We start from the raw sequence: 10,992 nt of genomic DNA, 5'->3' as shown, positions 1-10,992 counted from the left end.
ATTCTTAGAAAAAGATTAAAAGAACCCAAAAGCAAGGTAGATATGAACCAACAGGATGCTTCCCAAAACTGGTACTGGGACCCCAACAAACTTAAACAAGAGTTTCAGATGTAGAGCATTAAGGAAACCCATTAAAGACTGAAATACCAAATTACCCATTTGAGTCATAGGGTTAGGGCTTCTACCCTTACAGCTCTGCCCCTTACTTTTTCCTCAAATCATGCTTGAGAAATCAGAGTTAGCAAATTTAAAGCAGGAAGACACACTAGATGTTTTGAGATTTCCATGCTGGCTGCATCAGCAGTGACACCTGGAAGAGAAGCAGAAAAATGCGAGATGATGGTGCGGCATGCACGAGACAAGAGGCTATTCCAGAGCTTGTTCTCACTCAGTACCTTACAATTCTGGGGCTTGAAATCCGAGTGTTAGTACGTGTAGCCCAACTATAATACAGACCCTATGAATTTAAAAGATTTGGTGCCCCCATATATAACTCGAAATATTAACAATAATAAACCGTAAAATAAAATTTGATTTTTTAAAATGAAACAAAACTTACAGGAAGATGGAAAATAATGTTTCTTTTTGTAAACTTCCACTTTATTGATGGGTTCAGCTGTACCATTTGCAGTTTTGCCTGACATATACAATCACACAAAGAGGGTAAGGACTTGAAATAAACCCCCAAAACACCCAACATACCCTTTTATCTAGTGATCCAGACAGTGACAATTGCCAAGGTGCCATGTTGACACCATATTACATTGACTAGCTTGTGTAATGTATCATTCGAATGTGTAAGTTGAATCATTGTTTTGTTAGTTTTGTATGTCCAGATTTGTGCTCTCTTACAGATGTTTTTTTATAGATATATGTTTATAAAGTACACTATATGTATCATTGATTAAGTTGTGCAGTGAACTCAATGGTCCTGTTTCATTTTTTATAGACCCCTGAAGAAGGGTCAGATTTGATTGACCCGAAATGCATTGGTTGGATGTTTAACTTTGAAAACAAGGAATGAATTGGTTCAGAAGAAGATGGTTATGTATGCAACATTTGGTTGATTCATGAAATGATTAAATTTAATGAATGGAGAATATGCTTTCAAAATCAATAAATTGAAATACGTGAAGAAACCTTGGTGTTTCATTGAATACAGTGCGCACTTGTTCAGTGGGAAGTTGACACTCCCCACAATATCCTTCATATTTAAAGACACGGGCGGACTCCGTGCGACACAGGCTGCGCCAACACGATTTTTTTAACTTTAAGATTATAGTTTGAGTGCACAGGGATAACATTGTTTTGAATTGCCAAGGTGCCCCATTTCACCCTGCCAATGCCCTCCTTTCATTGCAAGGGTACCATGGCACTTTCTATATAACTTTGTCTCCTGCCAACCCAGTAAATATTAAACACGAGTTTCCCATTATAATAGACAAGGAGGCAACAGAAGACTGCCACAAACCCATCTTTGAGATCTTCCACCCTTGCATTGTTAACACACCTTTTGTATTTTTTGCAGCAGTGTTAATAGAATATTAATCTCTCTTCTTTCTGGGTCTCTGCCCACTTGCAGACTGATGGCACAGAACATATCCATCTTTCCTGTTCACTTTTGATAAAGAAGAACTGACTTGCAGTTGCATGGGGACCACCTGAATGAATGTCCCCCTCCTTGTGCCGATGCCAATTGGACATTTCTGTATCCCTGCCCGCCCTAGTATGCCCTCTGCTGTTTTCCTTGCTGACAATGCCCTTGGAAAGATTGGTGAAATGTCACAATGATGACATCTTTGTGGCCATAGCAAATGTGATTTCTCCCTCACTGGCCAACCTGACTGACCCCAGTCCCTACTGTGAGTCCTCTATGCTCGCAGCTGCTCCTGCGAACAGCCTGGCACCCACTTTGTTTACGGCAATCGGGCGTGTGCCTGCTCATCCAAGGACTGGTCTGGGTCCTGGTACCCTGCTTATACTGTGCCAGCATCACACTGCTGAATCTCCTCACCAGAACAATTTGCCTACCGAGGTATTCTACACTGCCCGCGTCTTTGCTATCTAGTATGGAGTGGAACTGTCAAAACAGGAGATGCAAGTTGTATCCAGGGGCCCAGAAGACATTGCAAACTCTACACTCTACGGGTATTGCCACAGGATTCACATCTGACCAACCTGTGGCCCAGACCACTGTCGTTTGCAAAACTGAACGGCTGTTGATCCTCTCCCGGCTGCTGAGCGTGAAGACTGTGGGACCGCGGTCTCAGAATGAGACCCATTCCATCTGACTGTTTCCTTCAGCGTACACCGATTGATCATATCAGTGACAGTGTTAAACAACTATGTAAATTAACAACTCTGGAGAAAATGGGTTCTGACCATTTAATCCCACTGGATTGTCTGCTTTTTGACCACACAGTTTTGGACTTTTACTATGAGTGAGTCTCAGGATCCGTGCCCCCCTCCTCCCTAGACTATAACCCCATTTGCAGGTGTTTTACCTAGTTTTTGAGGAAAGAAGGGGAGAGAAGGAAATCTGCATTTGCTATTTAACCCTTCACTCTGCACCTAGTCTAAGGAAGCCCAACCCAGCAGCAACTAAGGAAGAAGGCCAGACCTCTGAAGCCAAACACAGGTGTGACTCCCCTTTGAGGTTTTGGTGTGAAGGGATCGGGCAGCTGTGTCAGTTGTGTCAGACGGGGGCGGGGCTGAATCTCTCATGGACTGTCATTCCATACTTCAAGCAGTCATAATTAAATGTCCCAGAACGCTGTGCATGAGGTTTGGGCATGGGTGGAGGGATGATGTGGCACCCTATGATTGGGCAAAGGTACCTACATTTCAGAACTACCCCATCCCATTTAAAAACCTCTGCACAGGGGAGTGACTGCTGAGAACTTTCAGGGCCTAGGAGAGACAATGCCCAAGAAATGCCCAGCTGGGCCAGTGTAAGGATAGACTTTGGGAATTGTACCCCAACTAGCACCCACGGACTAGGAGTGTTTCTGCAGGGCCGGTGGCACTGGCCTCTGTGTACCCTCTGACAGAGAGTAGAGCTATTGACCTGCGTGGGTAAACCCCACAGGGCACATCTGGAGCTTTTGTCCTGTAGCTGGGTCTCTTCATGGGGGGGGGGGAGGGGCACTAACGCCACTACTGACCTGCAGGTGCCCTGCAACACGGACAAAACCATGGGACCTGAGGAGTGCAGCATGGAGGGTCCACCACTAGTGAGCTGCCGAGGGCTGCTGATAAAGCCTCCAGGTGAACCCAGGTACCAAGATCCTAGATAAGGGACAGCCTCAGCAACATAAACATTAAAAGTACAGCTGTAAGCCAAGAAGTAGATTTAGAGGGCAGGAGGCCTGCCAAATACCCTCCAGGCGCCTTGACGCCCATTGGGCTTAGTAGCGCTTTATAAATTGGATTTCATTCATTCATTCATTCAGGTGTCTAGAGCACACCATCAGGAGAACAATATTGCCACCCTCATTGAACTTTGACCTATGGGGCATGAGAAAACATCGCCAGAAGCCCGATCCCCATGGGCCAGGTGGGAAAAACAGAGCGAGTAGCGCTTCCTGATGTGGTAGTAAAATTCACCTAAAGTGGGTCAAACCCCTGGGGTTGGCACAACCTTTATTAATAGCTTTCAATAGGGAGTGTGTATGTGTAGAGTCCCTCCTAAGTCACTATTGACTCCAATGACTCCATCCCTGGACCCTGGGACCTGGCACACCTAGAATTCTCCCCAAAAGAGTGGACCAAAAAAGGACCAGAGTGCTTCTGGGATGCTTTGCCAGTGCTCTGTGCCCAGGTCTGGCCACTCCCCACACCAAGCCTCCCACCCGAGGTTAGGGCAAGCGGGAGGAACATTGGATCCAGCTCTCACCTGCTGGCATCAGCATGAGCCCCAAGGAACGGTGTCAAGGGCATAGAAGTCCAGCCCAGCCTGTAGGGCCATCACACTCTACGCAGAACCCCCTACAAATGCCGCACCGGGTGTTCCCGGGAGCCTGGATTGTAGAGCAATAAATAGCGCAGCTCGAGGCCGCGTTTGAAACAAAAGCATTTCTCTATCAGCAAATCTGCTTCAGAAGTTGTTTTGGCGCAGTGCCGCCACCCGCCACATAGGCAACTTGGCTGGGACAAAGAAGTTTCTATTGAAGCAGGTTCAAGATTGATTTACATATGTCTGGGTCCAAACTGAAGTGGCATAGTGGGCACAAGAATGATCGGCTGGAATGCTGTACTGAGCAATTGTCATTGATTATACTTATTACAAGCATCCTTCCATCACCTTCTGTGTGTTTCATGTAATGCCCCATGTGGCCAAGGGTATGCCCAGAAGTGTGTCCCGTGCTCACTGTGCCACTGGAACCAAGCTACACCCGACCGAAGAGCCTGAATCCGGGTAAACCCTTTCTTGGGTTGCCTGTGCCTCAGTTTAGGGAGGTCCTGGTCTGGCAGTTCGGGCCGGACTGTCCCTTTTGAGTGGGGTCAAGACTGATTTGCATATGTCTAGGTTCAAACTGACATAGCATGGTGGGCAAAAGAATGATGGGCTGGTATACTGCCCTGAGTGATGCCGGTTGTTCAGCTTATTGCAAGCATCCTCCCATCATCCTTTGTGTGTTTCATAAAAATGTGTATAACTTTGTTGTGGAGCCCCGGAAAGGGCAAGAGGTACCATCAACATTTTTGTGAGTATTTAGGTGAAGGGCTGTCAGAGGTGCAGGTGTCCCCCACCAGTTCTACCCCTAATATCCATAAACTGCATCGTAAGTCTACTGAGGGGTTACTTTTAGGACCTTGGGTGAGCTTCCCTATGTATTTAAAGCACTCCTCGAGCTTGAGCTCTTGCAGATTACCCCCGGAGTGCGAGGAACCCTGTTGGTTGGAACTAAACCTCCTGGAACGACCTCCTCCTGTACCTCCGAACAGCAACCTCTCTCCCAGAACTCAGAAAAGGACTCAAGACCCGGCTCTTCAACTGATCCCAGCAAGAACCCAGCGCCCGGATACCCTCTCGGGTGATGAGCTGCGCTCTACAAATCTGAGGGTATTGATTGACTTAAAGCTTCAGTAGCAGAATGTGTAAAGAAAAATAAAGACCCTTACATCTACTGAATTGATTTCATAGTGATTTCATAATGCTTTATTGACAAAGTTGAAATGTTACTTGAGTTAAGGAAGGGTAAGAAAGATACCATCCATGAAGATATAAATGTTATTGCATACGTTTTGTGTAGGCTAGTTCTGCCTTTTACTAATGTGGTGACACCCTTACACCCTGACAAAGCCAGTAGGCCTCCCTTTTCTATAATAACACCCCCTTATATTTTTATGTGTTGCTATGCTATGTTATGTTACGTATATTTGTATCAGCATATCACCCCAGAGAAGCAGCAGAAGGTGCAGGAGTTTGTTTCGATCTTTTAAAGCCACGGGCCTTTGGGGAGAGTTAGACAACGATGAAACAAATCAATACAATATTTATGTTCAGCTCTATTGATTAGCGCGGGAGAAGCAAGACTTTAAACAAGGAATTAATTGGGACCCGTTTGGTTTCTATCCCGAACACTAGGGGTTCAAATGTCAAATCTGGAACCATTTAAACTGAGTTCCAATTCCGGCTTCCAACTTATCCAACTGTGTGATCCTGGGTCTATTGCTTTATCTCATTGTCCCTCCGTTCCCAACTATAAAGAAATGGGAGTGCTTAGAAATAGGTTCACTCTCATTCTTAAGCACTACATAAAAAGTGGAAAATTAAAAGCCGTCTCTCTCAGGGGCATTTTATCAAGAACGGTGTTAACCGCTTTAGCGGCAGGAAGCTGCCGCTAAAGCGGTTATAAGGGGCTTGATAATATGCCCTTGAGAATTCCCATAGAAGCCCATGTTCTGGTGTGAACCTGGGCTCCTATTGTAATTCTCAAGGGCATATTATCAAGCCCCTTATCGCCGCTTTAGAGGCAGTTTCCTGCCGCTAAAGCGGCGATAATTTAAACGCCGTTCAGGATAATATGCCCCTAATAATGAAGGGGCATAGTGACAAGGGCCTTATCTCCGCTTTTTTGGCTTTAAAAGCCAAAAAAGCAGAGATAAGATTATCGCCCTACCTACAAGGGGATGCTAACATGCATTAGCGCATGTTAGCACCCGTTTTCCCTACGCCTCGCTTCGCATCTCTAATGAGGTGCAAAGTGGGCATCACTGGGCGTACCCCTGACGGACTACCGTGTAAATTATCGCTAAATACACATCGCGATATTTACAAGGTGGCCCTCAGGATTTTAGCAGACGTTAGTTTTTGGCGAAAACCGCGGTTGTCGCCAAAAAATAACGTCTGCTAAAATCCTGATTTAGCTATACTTACCATTGGGGGTGGATTATGCTGATACGACCACAGGGTAGGGTGACCAGATTCTCAAAACAAAAAACGGGGACAGTCATAGACATAGAAGTAGGACCATGGTTTGCAGTAACCATCGATATAAAAGTAGGACTATTTGACAGCTGTCATAGACATAGAAAAAGGACTACAATGACAGCTCCCTCCACAGACCGAGATGAAGCATTACAGACAACAAATCCGCGGTCTTTTATTGGCACCCCTCTCCTACACAGCAGCATTAGTACTTTTTATTACATTTACAGTTTTAAGGACTATAGCATATATTTGCCAAAAATCAATAAAACATCACAGGCTAGCAAACGCCATATTTACTAGCTTTATCAATGCTCGTTTCTATAGCTGGGCTTCAGCACCACGTAAAGTACAACTCACCAATGTTCCTTAGTTGCTCATGACAGAAAAGCAAGGGAGGTAAACTGCGGAATGCTAAATTGCCAAATGGCAGCCATGGACCAATGTAAAAAAAAACACTTCTCTCTAGGTATTACTGCCTTAGGGTCTTAAGGGTTGTAAAGGCTGGCTGACCACACAGTCCTTCCACATTTGCGTGGTCACTGCTGGGATGTCATGTTACCATACTGGGGTATGTATAGTGCACTCTAGCCATTGGTATCATCTCATAGTGCAATAGTGTGAAGACCTGAGCAAAAAGCTCGAGCAGCACTGCTCGCCTCTTCCACAGGCGTTAACCCTTTCCAGCTAAACAGTTTGCCGTGATCTGAAAGGTCAGTCAAAAGGTCAAGTCATAGCTTTGATATGGAGAACACAGAGCATGCATCAATTGGTTAGGAATAAAACATGCAATGAGCAATGCATTAATCCTTGCACGGTATGCATAAGGGCTAATGAAAAGTTTGTATGGCTATGAATACAAACTACAGGACGAAGAAATATTATTTTATCCAAAGTAGAAACTTTGGCTGGCACGATGACGTAGGTGGCGCTGCGTGTAAAATGTCTCTCTTCAAAGGATTTCCCTTCTTGCTACAGTGACAACACATGCTGTAAACAGTCCAAAGAGAGCATGCGCGTGCATGCTCAGCCGGAACAATGAAAAACAGGGACATTTCTGTGTTTAACCTGGACACTGTTTGAAAACAGGGACATTTGAGTCACTTGGAGAAAAGTGTCGGGACACGGGGACACTTCTCCAAAAACGGGGACCGTCCTCGGAAAACGGGGACGTCTGGTCACCCTACCACAGGGTCGTATTAGCAAGGTTATCGCTGTTTTCAATGGAACATCGCTGAAAAACCAGCAATGTTCCATGGAAAACAACGCTGGGAATATTATCGGCATTGCGCTATGCCCTGTTAATACAGCGCTAGCATGGCGATAATTATCAGCGATAGCCGGCGATAAACATTTTCACGCTGAGGGCGGCCAGCGATAATTATCGCTGCCGCTTGGTAATATGCCCCGAAGGAACCTCAAGGCTGAGCGAATTCTAGTCCTGGCTTCCTTCCAGTCCAATGGTGTGATCTGCAACGTTTATCACTTTTCCTCATTATCACTCTGGTTCTTAACGAGACGGAGCTGGCTTGGTTTGCAAACAGGTTGGTTCCCACCATTAAATACTATTTAAAAGAAGAAATTTAAAGGCACTCTCTCCAATGTAAAGCAGCAGTGGGGAGCACGAGTGTTGTGTAAAGGAACTCCATAAAATGTCCTCTTTATCGAGCAAAAGCCCCTTAATGGAGCACACGGAACAGTTGGCGTGAGAACAGATAAACAACACACCGGATCTCAACAGCTCGCCTTTCTCTCATTGTTTGATCGTGTGCAAGTGGTGTTTGCTCTTGCCACATAACTTACAGGATTTGGCGCATTTTGTACACCTAGCGGCGCCTGAAATGCAAGAAGGTGCCGGACATGAGGTTTACTCAAATTAACATCTTGAAAGCTTTTTCAAGATAAGTGTTAAATGGGTGAAAGATTAAAGTGTTTATGTGGCCATAGAAATCAGCAAAGTTATCTTTCTATCTTCCATTTCTCTTGCAAATAGCCATGGATAAAAAAGAGATTAAGCAGTTACTGCAGCCAAATAAATTAGCAAAGTGATGTTTTCCCCACCTTTACTCCTGCAAACATACACTCCTGGGTGTGTCTTCTCTGGGGTATTACACAGTCGTGCACTGGAGGCTCTTATAATTGTTAGCAGTTGGAGTAATTTAGCTTTCTTGGAAAGAGTTACATTAGGCAAATTGAAATGTACAGAAGGAAGACGGTGTAAAGCAAGCACACCCAGCAGGTAGGTAAGAGGCACCCAGAATCCACGGAATGAAAAGATCACTTGTAAGGGGTTTCCTGACTCAGATGTACTTTGGGGTGTAGGTCATTGCAACTCCAAAAGACCGCTCCACTCCTTGAGGAGGTACAGATGGGTGAGGAGCAAGATACCAGAGAATGGTTCCTAAGTGGCATGCCCCTTGAGGCAGATTTTACAAGCATAGTGGCCTTTATTTAAGGCCAGAACTTATATAACGAAAAAAACAGTGCAAATAAATAAAAAGGTACAAATCTGCTGAGAGACACACAAAGCAGTCTAGGTAGCGGTCTAAATTATGCATGGTTGGCAGTAGACACCAAAGCTAGTGTGCTGCAGGTTGGTAGTAAACACCATACCTAGTGTGCCTGCAGGTTGGCAGCAGACACTATACCTAGCGTGCCTGCAGGTTGGCAGTAGACACCATACCTATCGTGCCTGCAGGTTGGCAGTAGACACCAAAGCCAGTGTGCCTGCAGGTTAGCAGTAGACACCATACCTAGGGTGCCTGCAGGTTGGCAGTACACACCATACCTAGCGTGCCTGCAGGTTGTCAGTAGACACCATGCCTAGCATGCCTGCAGGTTGGCAGTAATCACCATTCCTAGTGTGCCTGCAGAGTGTTAGTAGACACCATACCTAGTGTGCCTGTAGGTTGGCAATAGACACCAAAGCCACTGTGCCTGCAGGTTGGCAGTAAACACCATACCTAGCGTGCCTGCAGGTTGGCAGTAGACACCATACCTAGTGTGCTTGCAGGTTGGCAATAGACACCATACCTAGCGTGTCTGCAGGTTGTCAGTAGACACCAAAGCCAGTGTGTCTGCAGGTTGGCAGTAGACACCATACCTAGGGTGCCTGCAGGTTGGCAGTGGACACCATACCAGGTGTGGCTGCAGGTTGGCAGTAAACACCATACCTAGTGTGCCTGCAGGTTGGCAGTAAACACCATCCATAGTGTGCCTGCAGGTTGGCAGTAAACACCATATCTAGTGTGCCTGCAGGTTGGCAGTAAACACCATACATAGTGTGCCTGCAGGTTGGCGATATACACAATATCTAGTGTGCCTGCAGGTTGGCAGTAGACACCATACCTAGCATGCCTGCAGGTTGGCAGTAACCACCATTCCTAGTGTGCCTGCAGGGTGGCAGTAGACACCATACCTAGTGTGTCTGTAGGTTGGCAATAGACATCAAAGCCACTGTGCCTGCAGGTTGGCAGTAAACTCCATACCTAGTGTGCCTGCAGGTTGGCAGTAGACACCATACCTAGAGTGCCTGCATGTTGGCGATATACACAATACCTAGCATGCCAGCAGGTTGGCAGTAGACACCAAACCCAGTGTGCCTGCAGGTTGGCAGTTGACACCATACTTAGCGTGCCTGCAGGCTGGCAGTAGACACCATACCTAGTGTGCCAGCAGGTTGCCAGTAGACACCAAAGCCAGTGTGCCTGCTGGTTAGCAGTAGACACCATACCTAGCATGCCTGCAGGTTGGCAGTAACCACCTTTCCTAGTGTGCCTGCAGAGTGGCAGTAGACACCATACCTAATGTGCCTGTAGGTTAGCAAAAGACACCAAAGCCACTGTGCCTGCAGGTTGACAGTAAACACCATACCTAGCATGCCTGCAGGTTGGCAGTAGACACCATACCTAGCGTGTCTGCAGGTTGTCAGTAGACACCAAAGCCAGTGTGCCTGCAGGTTGGCAGTAGACACCATACCTAGGGTGCCTGCAGGTTGGCAGTGGACACCATACCAGGTGTGGCTGCAGGTTGGCAGTAAACACCATATCTAGTGTGCCTGCAGGTTGGCAGTAAACACCATACATAGTGTGCCTGCAGGTTGGCGATATACACAATATCTAGTGTGCCTGCAGGTTGGCAGTAGACACCATACCTAGCATGCCTGCAGGTTGGCAGTAACCACCATTCCTAGTGTGCCTGCAGAGTGGCAGTAGACACCATACCTAGTGTGTCTGTAGGTTGGCAATAGACACCAAAGCCACTGTGCCTGCAGGTTGGCAGTAAACACCATACCTAGCGTGCCTGCAGGTTGGCAGTAGACACCATACCTAGTGTGCTTGCAGGTTGGCAGTAGACACCATACCTAGCGTGTCTGCAGGTTGTCAGTAGATACCAAAGCCAGTGTGCCTGCAGGTTGGCAGTAGACACCATACCTAGGGTGCCTGCAGGTTGGCAGTAAACACCATAACTAGTGTGCCTGCAGGTTGGCAGTAAACACCATACCTACTGTGCCTGCAGGTTGGCAGTAGACACCATCCTAGCGTGCCTGCAGGTTGTCA

This window comes from Triturus cristatus, chromosome 10, assembly GCF_964204655.1.
Source record: "Triturus cristatus chromosome 10, aTriCri1.1, whole genome shotgun sequence".
Classification (NCBI taxonomy): Eukaryota; Metazoa; Chordata; class Amphibia; order Caudata; family Salamandridae; genus Triturus; species Triturus cristatus.
The sequence above is the reverse complement of the archived record's forward strand: the minus strand, read 5'-3'. Positions refer to the sequence as shown.